Genomic DNA, 19,815 nt, shown 5'->3' with positions numbered 1-19,815 from the left:
TAGTATGGCTATTTTAACAATAGTCTTCATAGTATTCCCTGAAATAGAAAAGGAGGGAACCCTTACAAACTCATTCTATGAGACTAATATCACCCTGATACCAAAACCAAACAAAGACACATCAAAGAAAGAAAACTTCAGACCAGTATCCTTGATGATCATATACGCAAAAATTCTCAATAAAATTCTGGCAAATCACATACAAAAACATATTAAAAAGATAGTGCACTATGATCAAGTGGGGTTCATCTCAGGGATGCAAGGTTGGTTCAAAATACAGAAATCAATAAACATAATTCATCATATCAATAGACTTAAAGTAAGAATCATATTATAATCTCAATAGATGCAGAAAAAGCATTTGAAAAAATACAACACCCCCTCATGTTCAAACACTAGAAAAAATAGGGATAATAGGAACATATCCAACATCATAAAAGCTATATATACTAAACCCAAGGCCAACATCATTCTAAAGATAGAAAAAATAAAACCATTCCCTCTGAAAACTGGAACAAGACAAAGATGCTCTTTTTAACCACTTCTATTCAATAATACCCTTGCCTAGTCAGATAAATTAGATAGGAGAAAGAAATTAAAGGAATAGGAATAGGAAAAGAACTCAAACTATCACTATTTGCCAATGACATGATTCTATATTTAGAAGATCCAAAAAATTCCACCAGAAAATTTCTAGAACTCATAAATGAATTCAGCAAAATAGTACATATAAAACCAGCACCCATAAATCAAACATGTTCCTATACATCAGTGATGAATCTACTGAAAGAGAAATTAGGAAAACTTACCCCATTCACAATAGCTCAAAAAAAAAAAAATGGGAATCAATATAACAAAAGAGGTGAAAGGCCTTTACAATTAAAACTACAGAACACTAATGAAAAAAATTGAAGAAGACCTTAAAAGATGGAAAGACCTCCCATGCTCCTGGATAGGCAGAATTAACAATGACAGTTCTTATTCTTCCTTGTCTTTCTGAATCTGTGCTGAATGAATTGTTAGAAGCTTCCCTACTGGTCTTGCTCTTATCCTTTAGGAATTTCACATGCATTGTTATTACATTGGACTGAAACTCTTCTGCTTCATACTTCATCATTTTTCTGTACTTTAAAAAAAAATTTTTTTTCAATGGTTCAGTTTAGATGTTATCTTTCCTGGGAGATAATATCAGTTCTACTGCACTGTGGTCCAACTTCCTCCTATTTGTACCCATAGTACCTTGAGATTTTTCTCCAATATAACAAAACTCAGGCTGTAAACAATGTTCACCTGTACTTCTTCTTTTCCCTAAGAATTTGGATGCTGACTAAAGAGTATTACCTTTTACATAGTAGATTACTTGTAATCATTTTAAAAAATGGATAGTTTACTCATTACAACAATTTATTTCATTAAAACAATTTTGTTTCCCCTCATTCTGTTTTTGTGCTTTTAATATCTATTGGATCTTACAAACACATTTAATGTTTAAAAAGACAAATGTCAGGTGAGGGTAGTTGGTTGAACTTTTACATTTACTTTCCATCCTTGAAGTCCACTATAATGAAAGAGTCAGTCTTTCTTTCTGTATTTTTTTTCTTTCTTTCTTCCTATTTCATTACTCAAACTTTCAAGTAAAAGAAATCAGGAGTCAGGAGTGATTGCTACAACATTTTGGAAGTTGAGAAATCTCTGAACTAAAAGCAAATAATAAAAATATGACAAAAATAAACCCAAAGTTGTCAATGAAGAAAGATAAAAACAATATCATAACACCACACTACAGAATTCCCCAGTCTTAAGAATTTACAGCAAAGATACCTTTCATGCTAGCGATGAATGATCGCTAGTAGGATGGGTGAAAAAAAAAAAAAAGATTAATTAAAAACCAAGAATTCCTGTTAATTCTTTGATACTCTCAGTTTTTGAAAGCAATATCCAATTCATGGTGGCAGTATCTTTGTATATACTTAAGCATATTAACTCAGAATTTTTGTTGTTTTTAACATTTTATCCTCCTTACTATCTCAAATGCCTGCATTTTTCTATTTAAAAATCATTTCTATAATGCCAATTTTACTATACTAGAAATGATATTTTTGTTTCAATTAGCAAACACAATTAGCAAAAGGAGCTCATGAAACACAATATGCTTCAGCCAGCATTGGATTTACTTAGCATTAAGAAGGGGTAGTCAGCTGGTCCGTTAAGCAGGTGGGGGGCTAGGGTGAAAAGAGTGAAGCTTAAGTGGGAAGTTTGAGAAGACACGGTTCAACTCAGTAATCACATGAGTTGTACTTTAATAAAATAATTTAAACATTTAATACTTTAAATCCCTTAACAAAATAACATTTAAAATAATTACAAGATCAGTATTACTGATTTTTCCTTTTGCCTCAGCTCTAATATGACATAGCAGAGGACTGCAATGTAGAGTTGAAAGGTAAATGAGGACAATTCCCACGAAGCAAAGCAAGAAGACAAACAAATGAAAATGAGCAAACTATTGAATTCATCCTGAAATTCTAGTATCTAAATTATAGAATGTTATAAAGTAGAGATAAGGGACTGAGGAGATAGCTCAGCAGTACAGTGCTTGCCCGTTTGATCCCCAGCACAACAAACAAATGAAATCAAACAAACAAACATATCCAAAAAGAAAATGAAATTGATGGGAAAACAATTACTGAAATAATTCAATATAATTTGTAAAAACCTAGGAACATAATTTTCCAGATTGCAAATAACCAGCAGACACATGGGAAAAGTGTCTAACTTCACTAATTATCAGGAAAATGTAAATATCAACCTCAGTGAGGTATCATCTCAATGTATTAGAATAACTATCAGGAAAATGAATTGCAGCGTGTTAGTTAAACCCCTTGATCACTGCTGATGGGTACAAAAGTTGGTGTAGCCATTAGGGAAAGCAGTATGGAGATTCCTTAAAAAACAAAAAAATTAAAATGGAATAATCTTTTGGGCCAGGAAATAAAATCAGTGTCATGTCTCAAAGAGGTATCTGCAATCCTGTTCAGGCTGGCACTATTCATAATAGGTACGATGCAGAAACCTCCTAAATGACTCTCAGTGAATTAATAAATCGAGAAAATTGGTCAATGAAATACTAGTCAGCCTTAAACAAGAAAGAAACCCTGTCATTTGCCACAACATGGAAAATGTTATGCTAAGAGACACAGAAAGACAAATACTTCATGATTTTATTTATATATGTGAAATCTAAAAATGTCAATGTCATAGAAATAGACAATCATTACCAGGGGCTTAGGGCTTGGAGTTTGAAAAAATGTTGGTCAAGGGATAGACAGATGTAAGCACATTAAACTCATCCTGGAAATAACATTGACAAGTTTACTATGGTTAATAATATGGAATTGCATGCTTGAGATATGCTAAGAGGGTAGATCTTAATTGTTCTCTGTACTCAAAATAATTGGCAACTACATGAGGGGATAGTTATGCTAATTGCCTTAGTTCATGAATATTTCACAGTATCTACATATGTCAAATCCATTAAGTTGTACAGCTTAAATAATTTTTGACAGTCACCTGTATATCAGTAAATTTGAGCATGTAGAAAAAAAGTTGAGTAAGCACTTGCTGAAGTAGTGTGCAACACAGATATATGCAGGCTTTCAGCAAAGACCTACTATTTCAGGTCACCGTCAATGATTGGATGATTATGTAGGATATATTGATGAAGCAAATAAAGGAAAGCTCCAAACATTGTACATAACTCATCTACAGGATCTCTCTACAGATGTTAGAATCCTGGGCAAATTTTTTTCTCTCAGTCCATACCACCTCTCCCTACCACAGCACCGGAGCCTAAGTCAGTAGATGACCAAGAGGTTATACTGCATTTCAACAAGCTAATTAGAATAGGGAGCAAATGGAAATCTGGCAGAAGACCCTTCCCATTTCCTATATAAAAAATTTCTAATCTTTGTATATCCATGGTGATAACATATTGTGGTCAGTTTACAATGTGGGGGATGCTACTACTTATAATAATAATGAAATAATATGATGTTTTATGGTATGTTTTATGATAAAAAAATAGCAAGATAATGCCAAAAGCATGTTCTGCAGTCTCTTCACTTTAGTGCTTGTCTGTCTTATAACTACGTGTACTTAATAACTATTATGATCACTTTAAATATATGGTCTTAATTATTTTGAGGAAAAGAATTTAAGAAAGGGAAGTTGAATAAATAGATAGGCCAGTGTTCTATTGTTTGAGGCAATCTTTTAAAAGATATCCTGACATCTAAATACAGTTTGTCTAACTTATCCTTCTTAAGTACTTTTAATCATATTTTGCTTATTTATGGAGGAGTGCAATAGGCTTCTTTTAGAATGATTTTATTAGTTAAGATGATTTAGTTTCTATTGTTAACTACTTTTATTTCAGGTTATTCATATTCTGATATTCTTAGATTAAGTAGGAAAACTGATATGATACTTTCATACTTCCAAAAATGTAAAAACTCAAGTGAATATCTTGATTTAAAAAAAAATAAGATTTGTCATATAAACAATTTGCCTTCTGTGCCATAAAGCATGATTCTCTATATTTAGATACTTAAAGACATTAATTTGTTCAAAAATTAATTTCATATACTTTTCCATATATAAATTTACTATTTTATTACAGTCTAATGGGTTTCAGAGCTTTTAAGTCTTCTTTTGTCTTTGTGATTAATTTTATTTTATTTTTCAATTAAATTGAGTATATATATTCAAGTTGCATGTTTTGATATAAATATACATTATAAGATATTCACCACAATCAAGCTACTAAACATATACGTACCTCACATAGTTATGTTTGTGTGTGCATACCCATGTGTCCATGTGTGTTGAGAATACATAAGAACTACTCTGAACAAATTTCAAGTTACTATTACTTTATTATTAACGATAGTCACAATTCTATACATTAGGTTTTTTAATTTTCTTTAGCCAAGTGACAGAATAAGGAGTAAAACTGATATTTACTGACTACTTATTATGAAACGTAGTTTATCTCAGTCATTCTTCCAATAATATTGTGTAAAAGAGAACATTATCCTCATTTTCCTAAATAATAAGCCTATATATCAGTAACATACTTTGCTCAGTCACCCAATTAGTATAGTAAAGAAAGTCTTTCTAACTATAATAGCTCATGCATATTCATCACAGTGTTCTGCCATGAAGAATATAATAGTAACAGAATTGAAATGACTATAAGGTGACCTGTGTCTAGCACTATTTTTATTTATTTCAATGCTCTATCTACTTCAGATCCTTTTACTTCAACCACTTAACAGATAAACAGACTAAGCTATAGTGATCTTTGGATTTGCCCGTGTCCAGAACAAAATAGTCAAGTCAATATTAAACTGTAATCTTTTTTAGTCAAAACTTAGATCTGGGACACTTTGCCAATATTCTATTGTACATTAATTTGTAAATTTGGGCAAGGAATTGCTTTTATCTCACATCATGAAACTACAGTAGATGCCAAGACCCCCATGACCAAACTCCTGGTTCCAGCAAGGAGCAAAGGGGGATTAAAAAATAAAGACTCACAGACACAGATTTTGAAGATTAAGCTGGAATCAGGTGGAGCTCTGCTCTTTGATGGAGATGCAGATATAAAGAGTTATGCCAGCAATCTTTATTTATATATGTCTCATTATCAGGTTGAAGAGTATGCAAGCATTATTCTTTGTATTCAGGAAAGTTACAGAAACCAGGACATCTGTGTAGCTTATCCCCAGTTGTAATCCACAGTTGCAAAGTGCAATGTTAGGAGCTTTGTGTAGCTCTCAAGAAAGTTCATTGTTCAAACTTACTGTAAAGTGGGCAGGAACAGAAGTATAGCAGGTGAAACATTGTGGTTGTCTAGCATAAGAATTCCTCTATTCCCAGGAGCTATGTGCCTGAGATCAAGGTCAGAGCTGATAGGAATCTTGCACAAAGCCTTCTCATGCAGGGCATTGCCACAGCAGCTAAGCATTCTGTGCCCTTGCACAGAAACATTCCCAGGCACCAGGCATGCCACAACCATGAGGTCATCAGAGAGACCCCCAATCTCAGTCACTGTTCTCCCCTCCTCTGTCACTGCTCTCCACGAGTAGATAAGGTTGTAACTGTTCAATATGTCACTGGAACCTATAATGATTAATGAGAACTGCATATGGAAAGATGTGGAAAGGAATCAATACAACAAGGCTGCACATAAGGAAAAACATCTTTTATAATCTTAAGTATTACGAGTTACTGTGAACTAAATTACATTAAGAGATAATGTAAAAAAAAATCAAAATAAATGCCTGTGTTTGAATATCTACCTACTCCAAATAAACATGTACCTTCCGATTCCTGTTCATCCTTGTGTGGAGCATAAATAAAGAAGGCAGCATTTATATTAAAACAATGCCCTGTTTGTAAACATCTACTGTGTGTCACAAAATTGACATTTATTTATAACAAGCATTAAAATACTTGAAATAATTTTTTAAAACAATCACCCAGAACTGAACATGTCATCTTAATACTGCAGGGTTGAATAATAATCACTGGGAAGTGGTACTTTGGAAAAAACAAACAATTGTCTTTAGATTTCTAAGACTGCCACACAAGTGGCTCTAAAAACCTCATCTCCTGAGAATGATGCAAACCAAGTAAACATCCCAACATAAATCTGGGGCAGAGAGCAAATGTTTCTGGAAAACAAATATTGATTGTTGTCCTAATTTTCTTTGTATAGGCAGAAAAGAAAATCTGTTTCTCTATGGATCAGTTCCCAACGTATTTATATTTGTACCATTTTAGCCCATAGTATTAAATAAGAATATTCTAAATGGTACAAATACTGTTATTCATATAGTTTTTCTTTATAATTCACTCTGAATATAATGGCATCTTTGAAATATAATTATTCCTCTTTAGATCAAATGTTTAGTAAGAAATCTACAGCTAAAAAAATTAAGAACAAAAAGAAATAAGAAAATACATCAAAATCAAAGAAAATAAAATGAATTCAAAATAACATGTAACAAATAAGTTACTGAAATATTAAAAAAAAAAAGAATGAAAGAAATGTAAGAATGTTCAAACATCTCATGAGGAAACCAGTGATACTCTTGGTTCCAATACAAGTTCAGAAATACTTGCTTTCCACAGCAGGGGTGGGGGTAGATGTCACACAGTGCTGTGGACCACTCCTTCCCCACCCTTGATACCTTGTGTGAATGTGTAGATAAATAACTAATATAAAGGGTCATTATGTAACTACAGAAAAACAAGCTTGCTTTCTTTTAAACTATCTAAATTTAACTTCCTGGTTAAGAAATCAATGAGTTTGTGACAATATGCTTGATTTACATTGCTACATTCAATTAAAGGAAAATACATTCTCCTTCCGGTAATAAAGCAAATAAAGAATAAAACTAATTGAGGTTCAATTTTTATTCCCAGATTTTTTTTGATTTGTGAGGACTCGTATAAGAAAGATAGTCTATAGTAAAAGACAATATGTTGCTTTCTACTAATTTTAACATCTTATATACCTGAATGTTTCTTGGGAATCAATCTATGTTGCCTCTTAAAGCTAACTGGGAAGATTTAATAGTTTTAGTCTTTAATTGTAAATATCAAGTTGGTATAATAGGAACTGTGGGATGTATGAACAATTTTACTTGGACCTTTTTCACCAAAAGTGTATGAAGCTAGAAAGTTATTTTAAAATAATTTTATTAAGTATATAAAAGAAGATATACTGTGAATTTACTTATATGTATATGTGTATCTATACACACACCAAATATATAAATCTAGATAAACATCAGGTTACACATATTCACTATTATATTACTTTCATTACTGTGAAATTCTGTTCAGTAATGACTTGAAATGCAATATCTAGGAGATGAGGACAATCTTATCCTTTAACTATATTAACTGCCTTGTCATTGTTTCTTTACCTATACATGTTGAAAACTGTCATATAATTCTAAAAACTATTGGTTCTTTTCATATTACCACTCCTTTAATTTTATTTTAGAGAATGAAGAATATATGAAAATTTTACCAATAAACCATTGCTTGATTAATAAAATGTAAGAATATTAAAATATGGGAGATTATAATTTACCCTAAATTATCAAAGCTTTAGAGAGAGATACAAATGATATTATGTTATGGGACATTGATTCTAGTGCTTTACTATGATCTAATGTAAAAAGAAAAACCACTATGACAATAGAACCCATTTCCTTTTATAATTTATGTAATTCTTCAGTCATTATATATAGAAAGTCTGGGACAAGAGCAATTGAATTATGGCAAAAGATAGTAACCATATATGGAAATGACTTAAATAAATTTCCAGGAGCTGATTCAATTGATCATTTTAATTAAAACATTTTTCTACCTGAGAATACCAAGAAAATTTCGATTTGTATACATAATCTCAGGATGTATGGCCATCAATTTCTATGATATCTGTGTTTCAGAGATATTTTGCTAAAATATAATTGTTAATATTTTGTGGAACTTTAGCAAATTGAATAGGTATGTATATTTAAGAAAAACATTTTGAGTTCTCATGAAAATACTGACCTACAGCTTCCAAAAATTTTTGACATAATTAAAAAAAATCAGTACCTGTATTATTTACCACAAAGCAGAAAAAGCAAAATTATGTATATTACAAGAAAATACTCCAGAAAGTCTTTGTTAATAAGCCTTGCTAATTTTTTTCCTGCTTATTTTCCCTTTTGGAACATATTTACAGAAAATGTTTTTTTTAAGTATTTGAGGACCGGAATATATGTACATAATTGTGGATTTTTAGCACCTGATAACATTATTACTTTTAAAATATATTTGTGGACATTAGGTTTACGATAATACTCAGTGTATATATATTGTAAATGGTATAAATATAGAATCTACCTAGAAACAGATCTGAATTTACATCACATAAGAACATTATATGAAAACCTCATCAGGTCTATAGCTTAAGAAGATCATGGAATATATTTTATATAATATATTGATTTTGGTCATTGTTCATTAGCATTCCTGTTCCTCATGCCTGCTGTGGTAGGTTGAATAACAACCTTTAAAGATATCGAGTCCTATATCCTCAAACTTATAAGGAGAATTTTATATGGCATAAATGACTGTGTAAATGTAATTTAAATTAAGGATCTTGACATGGAGATTATCCTGGATTATTTTTGTAGGCCCTAAATTTAATCACAAGTCCTTATAGAGGGAGGGAGATAGAAGTTTGGCTGAAGACACTGTGGAGATTGAAGCAGGATGCTACTGCACTCATTGACTTGAAAAGGGCCAAAACCAAGAAAGAGGAAGAACAAAACTCTACAGATAGAAAAGCAAGGAAACAGATTTTCCCGTGGTAGCCCAGGTCTCCCCCAGAGCCACCAAATGAAACAGCCCTGCTGAAAAAGTGATTTCAGTTCACTGAAACTCATTTTGAACTTCTGGTCTCCAAAACAGTGAGATAATACATTTGTGTTGTAATCAACTAAGTTGTAGTATTGGGTGATAAGACTGTGGAAGAATTGAGAAACTAATACACATGCTATGGACTGGTTTCTAGAGGCACTCTACTTAGCTATCTGCATTACTCACTTTTTTCTACCTCTGGAATCTTTACTTAAATGATAGTGAGGTCCATTCTGAATACCCTATTGAAATTAAAATTGTATATCTTTCTCCTTAGTCTTTTCTATTTTGCCATATATAAAAATCCATTGTATTTTATAAGTTTTTAACTTATATTTGTTTTTTATTTCTCTCATGCACTAGAATATAATTCTTTAAAATGTAGGAAAAATTTTTTTTACTCATATTGATATATTTTCTGAATGAATGAATGAATGTTCTGAGGTAGGAAAAGTATTAATTGTACTAGGGAATTAAATAAATGAGGAATCTGAATGAGAAAAGTAGTGAATAGTATCAGATTTTTATATGTGTATTTTGCCCTAATTTCATGGAAGAGAAAAATGGAGACACTGAACATAAGAGAAATGGGAGAAGTATTTGTGAGAAAGGCCTGTTAAGAACATACTCTATCATCTTATTAAATGAGAGCATATTTCTTTAACTACATTTTCTTATGTGATCTTATTAAATAAGAGAATTTTTAAAGCTAATATTATCCTTTCTTAATATCACTATTTGTCTTCCAAACTATAATTGATTTTTGTGAAATAAAACATGAAAATTTTGCTGGATTTCTGAAATTTTGAAACTTTCAGATATATAAGGAAAGGGAAGTGTTAAGTTTCCTTTAGTATGAATTTTTTTTCTAAATATTTGCCTCAATTTTATAGATAAATATTACATGTATGATACACAAATTTTATTTAGGATCACATTGCAATATTCAGAGATTCTAAAAATTGTCCTCTTTTTCCTTTTTGTCACAGATGTATATGACTAAATAACAGTGTGGAGTTAATACAGCAAATGAATTCTCTGAGAATAATTCTGTGACCTTTATTAAGATGTTCAAATCCCTCAAAAATTATACTACCCATTGAACCTTGTGTGTTACTGAATTTTACAGTAGCATTTTAAGCTCTGATACAAAGCCAATAAAAATGAGCCATGCCTGGGATGAGTTTGTAATCTTCTTAATAATTCCTTGAATAATGAATGAAATCTAGAATTAACTTCCCTTCCATTTCCTAGCAGTAAACTAAGCAACATACACAGAAACAGAAGCAAGCATTACTATAAGTTTAAAACTGTTATTTTTACAATCTAAAGTGGTTTTATCTCATAGTGCTACAATTTTGCCATCTTAAACATTTATGCTCTGTGATTCATAAAGCAACATGTTATTGGGTTTGCAAAAATGGCAGGAGGTAGTGTTTGGGGAAAGCATTTTGCATTTTCAAGTCGAAGCAATTGAATTGGCCTTCTTGTTGATCATTTCCACTGAATTTCAATAAAGTAGCAGCAGTGACAGCTCTACCAGCAGGAGTTTTAATAAAAAAAAATTCAAGGAACCTTTAAATTTCTTGTTTCTAAACAATAAATTCAATATAATACTGACCTTGCTAACATCTCTAAAAAGTATGGAAAGAAACAACGCTGTTGATCAGATGATGAATCTAAAAAAGGAATAGTAACCATATTAGTTCAGAGTGTAAAGCAGTGGGTTAGAATATTGAAACATGTAAGCAAAAATGGTATGAGAACATTTTTTCAAATAACTTATTGGTACCTCAATAAATATACAATATAATGAAACATATTCCAGCCTGTCTTGAAAATATACATCTAGTAGTATTTTCAATGATATTGCCCAAATATCTCATTAGCTCTTATGATTTAAATAGAAATAAATTACAAACTATCAAGATTTATCCTAAAACTCAGAAGAAGTCAACTGAAAAGTTTGATTAGTCTAGAAAATGAGACATGTTTTTCGCTAGGGTCAGGAGTAAATGATTGAACCTCATTAATATGTACAGTTTATACATGTTAATAACAAATAATAAAAATGAATAAATGATCTATTTTATGTATGAGAATATCTTAGATTAAAATAAGGAGTTGCATAGCAGCCTGTGAATGCTGGATTTTGTCTATAAGGTATTGTGTTCCCAGAAGAATATCTTAAATAACTAGATATTCAAATTATTTAAATTGCTGTTAGTTATTTGACTGCAAAATGTTGAATGGTTAAGCTTTATAGCAAATAATACTTATTTAGACTCTTAATATTAACCAAAGTCAGATTAAAACCATATTTTAAGAAATTGAAATAACCCATATAAGTGGAAACACACTTTGCTAACAAAACTGAAATTATCTTTATCTAAAAATAAAAATTCTCATTTTATCTTTTTCCTCTTAAAGTCAAATTTCAAAACTAATTTTTCACATACAGTTTTTAGACAATGCTTGAAGATAAAATACTAAGATTGCTACCTTAAAATCTTTTATTATAGAAAAGATATAGAATATTTCAGTGGATTTAAAAAATATAGATGGATTTATTCTTTATCTAAATGTTTATATCTGCTGGTAGATTTGCATATATTTCTAACACATCAAATTAGAAGATTTTACAAAAAGTCTTTGGGGGTACTTTGATTATTTTTGAATTTTATTTACTGAGAGTCAAGAATAGAATTGAATAGAGCATATAGTAATCCCAGTTATTTTTAAGGAATACATTTCAAGACACCTAGTAAATGTCTGAAAATGTAGGCTAGTTCCAGATCCTATATATGTACATGCATTTATCTCCTGTACACAAATCCATATGATAAATTTCATTTTATAAATTAGGCACAGTAATATTTAGATTAACAGCAGTAATTCATAGTAACAATGTACTGTAATAAACACCATATGAATGTGATCTCTCACAAGCTATATTTTTGTACTATACTTATAATTCTTATGATGATGATGGTGATGATTAAAGATGGGATAAACACCTCTGGACTCTTAATATTATAAAAATGAGGTGAATGATGCAGACTTGTGGCATAGCATTAAGAAAGTACCTAAAGATTACTTGAAGATAAGCATTAGTATTCCAAAAGTTGGTCTGATAACTAAGAAGATCACTAGTGATATCTAAGAGGTAGGTAGCATATATGGTGTGGACATACTGGACAAAGGGATGATTCATATCCTGGATGATATCATGCTATGTCAGATGATTCTATTATACCACTTAGAATATTATGCAATTTGAAACTGATGAATTGTTTACTTCTGCAATTTTCCATTTAAAATATTTGAACCATAATTCACGAAGGGTAATTGGTACTTTGGAAAGTAAAACAATGGACCAAGGAGAGACTATCATATTATATAGCTGCTAGATCTTGATTCATTAAGGAAAATGATGTGGTAACATCAAAGCAAGATAAAAATATAAGTTGCTACTTTATGATGTCATCAGTTTTTATTGTTTACATAGAAGGGAATTCCCCACCGTCCAGGGCTATTAGTAGGGGATTCATGCATAGACTTTAGTGAACAATAAATTAATTAATAATTAAATAATAAAATATTAATAACAATAAGTAATTAATAATTAATTAATAAAGTCTTAATTCTAAGACTTTCTTTTTTTTTCTTTTTTTTTCTTTTTTTTATTGTAAACAAATGGGATACATGTTGTTTGTCTGTACATGGCGTAAAGGCATACCATTTGTGTAATCATAAATTTACATAGGGTAATGTTGTTTGATTCATTCTGCCATTTTTTCCCTTCCCCCCCACCCCTCCCACCCCTCCCCTAACTCTATATAGTCCTTCCTTCCTCCATTCCTGACCCCCTCCCTAAACCCAACTCCAACCCCAACACTAACCCTTCCCACCCCCATTATGTGTCATCATCCACTTATTAGCGATATCATTCTTCCTTTGGTTTTTTGAGATTGGCTTATCTCACTTAGCATGATATTCTCCAGTTTCATCCATTTGCCTGCAAATGCCATAATTTTATCATTCTTTATGGCTGAGTAATATTCCATTGTATATATATACCACATTTTCTTTATCCATTCATCAATTGAAGGACATCTAGGTTGGTTCCACAATCTGACTATTGTGAACTGAGCAGCTATGAACATTGATGTGACTGTATCTCTGTAATATGCTGATTTTGAGTCCTTTGGGTATAGGCCAAGGAGTGGGATAGCTGGGTCAAATGGGTTTCCATTCCAAGTTTTCTAAGGAATCTCCACACTGCTTTCCAGAGTGGCTGCCCTAATTTGCAGCCCCACCAGCAATGTAAGAGTGTACCTTTCTCCCCACATCCTCGCCAACACCTGTTGTTGCTTATATTCTTGATAATCGCCATTCTAATTGGGGTGAGATGGAATCTTGGGTGGTTTTGATTTGCATTTCTCTTATTACTAGAGATGTTGAACATTTTTCCATATGTTTGTTGATTGCTTGTATATCTTCTTCTGTGAAGTGTCTATTCATTTCTTTAGCCCATTTGTCAATTGGATTATTTACATTCTTGGTGTAGAGTTTTTTGAGTTCTTTATAGATTCTGGAGATTAGTGCTCTATCTGAAGTATGATTGGCAAAGATTTTCTCCCACTCTGTAGGCTCTTTCTTCGCATTGCTGATAGTATCCTTTGCTGAGAGAAAGCTTTTTAGTTTGAATCTATCCCAGTTATTAATTCTTGCTTTTATTTCTTGTGCTATGGGAGTCCTGTTGAGGAAGTCTGGTCCTAAGCCGACATGTTGAAGCTCTGGACCTACTTTTTCTTCTATAAGATGCAAGGTCTCTGGTCTGATTCCGAGATCCTTAATCCATTTTGAGTTTAGTTTCGTGCATGGTGAGAGATATGGGTTTAGTTTCATTCTGTTGCATATGGATTTCCAATTCTCCCAGCACCATTTGTTGAAGATGCTATCTTTTCTCCATTGCATATTTTTGGCCCCTTTGTCTAGTATGAGAAAATTGTATTCATTTGGGTTTGTGTCCGTGTCCTCTATTCTGTACCATTGATCCACCTTTCTATTTTGGTACCAATACCATGCCGTTTTTGTTACGATTGCTTTGTAGTAGAGTTGAAGATCTGGTATTGCGATACCCCCTGCTTCACTCTTTCTGCCAAGAATTGCTTTAGCTATTCTGGGTTTTTTATTCTTCCAGATGAATTTCAGAATTTCTTGCTCTATTTCTGTAAGGTACATCATTGGGATGTTAATTGGAATTGCATTGAATCTGTATAGCACTTTTGGTAGTATGGCCATTTTGACAATATTAATTCTTCCTATCCAAGAACATGGGAGATCTTTCCATCTTCTAAGGTTTTCTTGAATTTCTTTCTTTAGTGTTCTGTAGTTCTCATTGTAGAGGTCTTTCACCTCTTTTGTGAGATTGATTCCCAAATATTTTATTTTCGAAGTTATTGTGAATGGGGTAGTTTTCCTAATTTCTCTTTCTGAAGATTCATCGCTTATGTATAAAAATGCCTTAGATTTATGTGTGTTGATCTTATATCCCGCTACTTTACTGAATTCACTTATGAAATCTAAAAGTTTTCTGGTGGAATTTCCTGGTTCCTCTAAGTATACAATCATATCATCAGCAAATAGGGATAGTTTGAGTTCTTCTTTTCCTATTCGTATCCCTTTAATTTCTTTGGTCTGTCTAATTGCTCTGGCTAGAGTTTCAAGGAGGATATTGAATAGAAGTGGTGAAAGAGGGCATCCCTGCCTTGTTCCAGTTTTTAGAGGGAATGCTTTCAGTTTTTCACCATTTAGAATGATATTAGCCATGGGCTTAGTGTAGATGGCCTTTACAATGTTAAGGAATGTTCCCACTATCCCTATTTTTTCTAGTGTTTTGAGCATGAAGGGGTGCTGTATTTTATCAAATGCTTTTTCTGCATCTATCGAAATAATCATGTGATTCTTGACTTTAAGTCTATTGATATGGTGAATGACATTTATTGATTTCCTGATGTTGAACCAACCTTGCATCCCTGGGATGAAACCCACTTGATCATGGTGCACTATCTTTTTAATATGTTTTTGTATGCGATTTGCTAAAATTTTGTTTAGAATTTTTGCGTCGATGTTCATTAAGGATATTGGTCTGAAATTTTCTTTCCTTGATGTGTCTCTGTCTGGTTTAGGAATCAGGGTAATATTGGCTTCATAGAATGAGTTTGGGAGAGTTCCCTCCTCTTCTATTTTCTGGAATACTTTGAGAAGTATTGGAATGAGCTCTTCTTTAAAAGTTTTGTAGAACTCGGCTGAGAACCCATCTGGTCCTGGACTTTTCTTTGTTGGAAGACTTTTGATGACTTCTTCTATTTCATTACTTGAAATTGGTCTATTTAAATTGTGTATGTCCTCCTCGTTCAGTTTAGGCAATTCATATGTCTCTAGAAACCTGTTGATGTCTTCGAAATTTTCTATTTTGTGGGAGTATAGATTTTCAAAATAGCTTCTAATTATGTTTTGTATTTCAGTCGTGTCTGTTGTGACATTTCCTTGTTCATTCCGAATTTTAGTGATTTGGGTTTTCTCTCGTCTTCTCTTTGTTAGTGTGGCTAAAGGTTTATCAATTTTGTTTATTTTTTTGAAGAGCCAACTATTTATTTTGTCAATTTTTTGTATTGTTTCTTTCGTTTCAATTTCGTTGATTTCAGCTCTCAGTTTAACTATTTCCTGTCTTCTACTACTTTTGGTGTTGGTCTGTTCTTCTTTTTCTAGGGCTTTGAGCTGTAGTGTTAGGTCATTTATTTTTTGAGTTTTACTTCTTTTATTAAATGCGCTCCATGAAATAAATCTTCCTCTAAGTACTGCTTTCATAGTGTCCCAGAGATTTTGATATGATGTTTCTTTGTTCTTGTTTACCTCTAAGAATTTTTTAATTTCCTTCCTAATATCTTCTGTTATTCATTCATCATATAGTAGCATATTGTTTAATCTCCAGGTGTTGGAGTAGTTTCTGTTTTTACTCTTTCATTTATCTCTAACTTCAATCCATTATGATCTGATAGAATACAAGGTAGTGTCTCTATCTTCTTGTATTTGCTGACATTAGCTTTGTGGCATAATATATGGTCTATTTTAGAGAAGGATCCATGTGCTGCTGAGAAGAAAGTGTATTCGCTCTTGGTTGGATGGTATATTCTATAAATGTCTGTTAAGTCTAAATTATTGATTGTGTTATTGAGATCTATGGTTTCTTTGTTCAATTTTTGTTTGGAAGATCTGTCCAGTGGTGAAAGAGGCGTGTTAAAATCACCTAGTATTATTGTGTTATGGTCTATTTGGTTTCTAAAATTGAGAAGGATTTGTTTAACATACATGGATGAGCCACTGTTTGGGGCATAGATGTTTATGATTGTTATGTCTTGCTGATTTATGCTTCCCTTAAGCAGTATGAAATGTCCTTCTTTATCCCTTCTGACTAACATTGGCTTGAAGTTCACATTATCTGAAATGAGGATGGATACTCCAGCTTTTTTGCTGAGTCCATGTGCATGGTATGTTTTTCCCCATCCTTTCACCTTTAGTCTATGGGTATCTCTTTCTATGAGGTGACTCTCTTGCAGGCAACATATTGTTGGATCTTTCTTTTTAATCCAATCTGCCAGTCTATGTCTTTTGATTGATGAATTCAGGCCATTAACATTGAGGGTTATTATTGAGATATGATTTGTATTCCCGGTCATTTGGTTCATATTTAAAATTTTTGACACATCTTGGTTCCTCCTTTATTTGACAGTTCCTTTAGGATAATTCCTCCCTTTGCTGATTTGCTTCTTTGTTTTTTATCTCTTCCTCGTGAAATATTTTGCTGAGAATGTTCTGTAATGCTGGCTTTCTTTTTGTAAATTCTTTTAGCTTTTGTTTATCATGGAATGATTTTATTTCATCGTCAAATTTGAAGGTAAGTTTTTCTGGGTATAAGATTCTTGGTTGGCATCCATTTTCTTTCAGAGCTTGAAAAATGTTGTTCCAGGCCCTTCTAGCTTTTAGGGTCTGGATTGAAAAATCTGCTGATATCCGTACTGGCTTCCCCCTGAATGTAATTTGGTTCTTTTCTCTCACAGCCTTTAAAATTCTGTCTTTTTTTTGTATGTTAGGTATTTTCATTATAATGTGCCTTGGTGTGGGTCTGTTGTAATTTTGTGTATTTGGAGTCCTATAAGCCTCTTGGACTTGATTTTCCATTTCATTCTTCAGATTTGGGAAATTTTCTGATATTATTTCTTCAAATAGATTGTTCATTCCTTTGGTTTGTTTCTCTAAGCCTTCCTCAATCCCAATAATTCTCAAATTTGGCCTTTTCATGATATCCCATAGTTCTTGGAGATTCTGTTCATGATTTCTCACCATCTTCTCTGTTTGTTCAACTTTGTTTTTGAGGTTAAATATTTTGTCTTCAATATCTGAAGTTCTGTCTTCCAGGTGTTCTATCCTATTGGTTATGCTTTCTATGGAGTTCTTAATTTGGCTTATTGTTTCCTTCAATTCATGGATTTCTGTTTGGTTTTTTTTCAATATCTCTAACTCTTTATTGAAATGATCTTTTGCTTCCTGAATTTTCTCTGTTAACTGTCGATTGGTGCGATCGTTCAATGCCTGCATTTGCTCTTTCATCTCATCGTTTGCTTCCCTAATCATTTTAGTTATGTACATTCTGAACTCCCTTTCTGTCATTTCTTCTGCCATGCTGTCATTGGATTTTATTGATGTAACATCTAGATTTGTTTGGGGCATTTTCTTCCCTTGTTTTCTCATATTCAGGAATCAGTGGGTCATTAAGATATTGCAGATTTCCTCTATCAACTTATAGTGTCCCTGAAGATTGCTAGTATATCCCCTCTTATCCTTCAGCAGCCTGAAGTCTTGGAGGAGGTTGATAATGCAGAGCTCCACGAAGAAGCTGCCTCTCTAGGGGTGGTTACCCTCAGGTGGCGTATATTCCCTGCTAGTGGGCAGAGGTGCCTCCACTTGTTGACCAATGGTCATTCAATGGGGAACTAGACTGTGGGCTGAGGCAAGGCCTGTTTGTGCCTGTGTATCTAGTTTTACCGTCCCTGTGGGAAAACCTCCCCCGGCCGGGAAGACTCACTCGGTGGGGACGTCTCGCTGGTCAGGTGTCCTCCTAGAGGTTCCCCTCACTCTACAACTACCACCTGGGCTGGGCTGTCTTCCTCTGCAACGATCCCAGGGGCCCGGACCTACGTCCTGGGCCTGGGAGCCTCACCCTTCGCAGGCGAGTCTCCTTAGGCTGCCTCTCCCAGAGAATCTGCCCGTAGCCCTGGAAACTTTGCTCTGCCCCTAGGCGTGTCTCTGTGCGGCTCTTCCAGCAAGAAGCCACCCAGCTCCTGGGACCCTGCTCTGCACCAATCCCTGGCTATGCAGCCCCTCCTCTGAGCCACCACCTGAGGGGTACCCGTACAATAGTTCCGAGACCCAGAGACCCGCCACACACCTCCTCCTCCGGACAGCCGCCCGGTTTCCAACACAGTCACTAGGAGTCCAAACAACTCACTTCGGGTCTCCTCCTCCCCCCAACCATCCGTAGCCCTAGGCAGTCACTCCAAGTCCAAGTGACCCGCCCTGTTCCTCCTCCTCCTCCTTGGGGTAGCCCCCTGGGTGTTCAGGAGCGGTGGCTCCGAGACCAAGGTACTCACCACACTCTTCCTCCAGGCAGGCCACCGGTGTTCAGGAGCAGTCGCTTTTAGTCCAATCAACTCACCACTCGCCTCCTCCTCTGGCAACCGCCTGTGGCTCTGATGCAGTCACTCCTAGACCAAGCGTCCCACCGCTCTCCTCCTCCAGGCAGGCCACCAGTGTTCTGGAGCAGTTGTTCTGAGTTCAAACAGCTCACCATGCAGCTCCTCCTCTGGCAACTGCCTGTGGCTCTGATGCAGTCACTCCTAGGTCAAGCAACCCACCGCGCTTCTCCTCTTCCTCCGGGCAACCCCCAGGTGTTCAGGAGCGCTCGCTCTGAGTTCAAACAGCTCACCACGCATCTCCTCCTCTGGCAACTGCCTGTGGTTCTGATGCAGTCACTCCTAGACCAAGCGAACCGCCGGGCTTCTCCTTTTCCTCCGAGCAACCCCCCGGTGTTCAGAAGTGGTTGTTCCGGGTCTAAACAGCTCGCCACGCAGCTCCTCCTCAGGCAGCCGCCCAGAGCCCCAGTGGTTGTCCGAGTCCAAGCGCTGTGTTGAGCCGCCTCCTCTACGATGATCCCAGTTGTCCGTGTTTACTGCTCCAGTGGGGAGAGGGGAGGGGCGTCTT

Source organism: Sciurus carolinensis, chromosome 4, assembly GCF_902686445.1.
Source record: "Sciurus carolinensis chromosome 4, mSciCar1.2, whole genome shotgun sequence".
NCBI classification, from domain to species: Eukaryota; Metazoa; Chordata; class Mammalia; order Rodentia; family Sciuridae; genus Sciurus; species Sciurus carolinensis.
The sequence above is the reverse complement of the archived record's forward strand: the minus strand, read 5'-3'. Positions refer to the sequence as shown.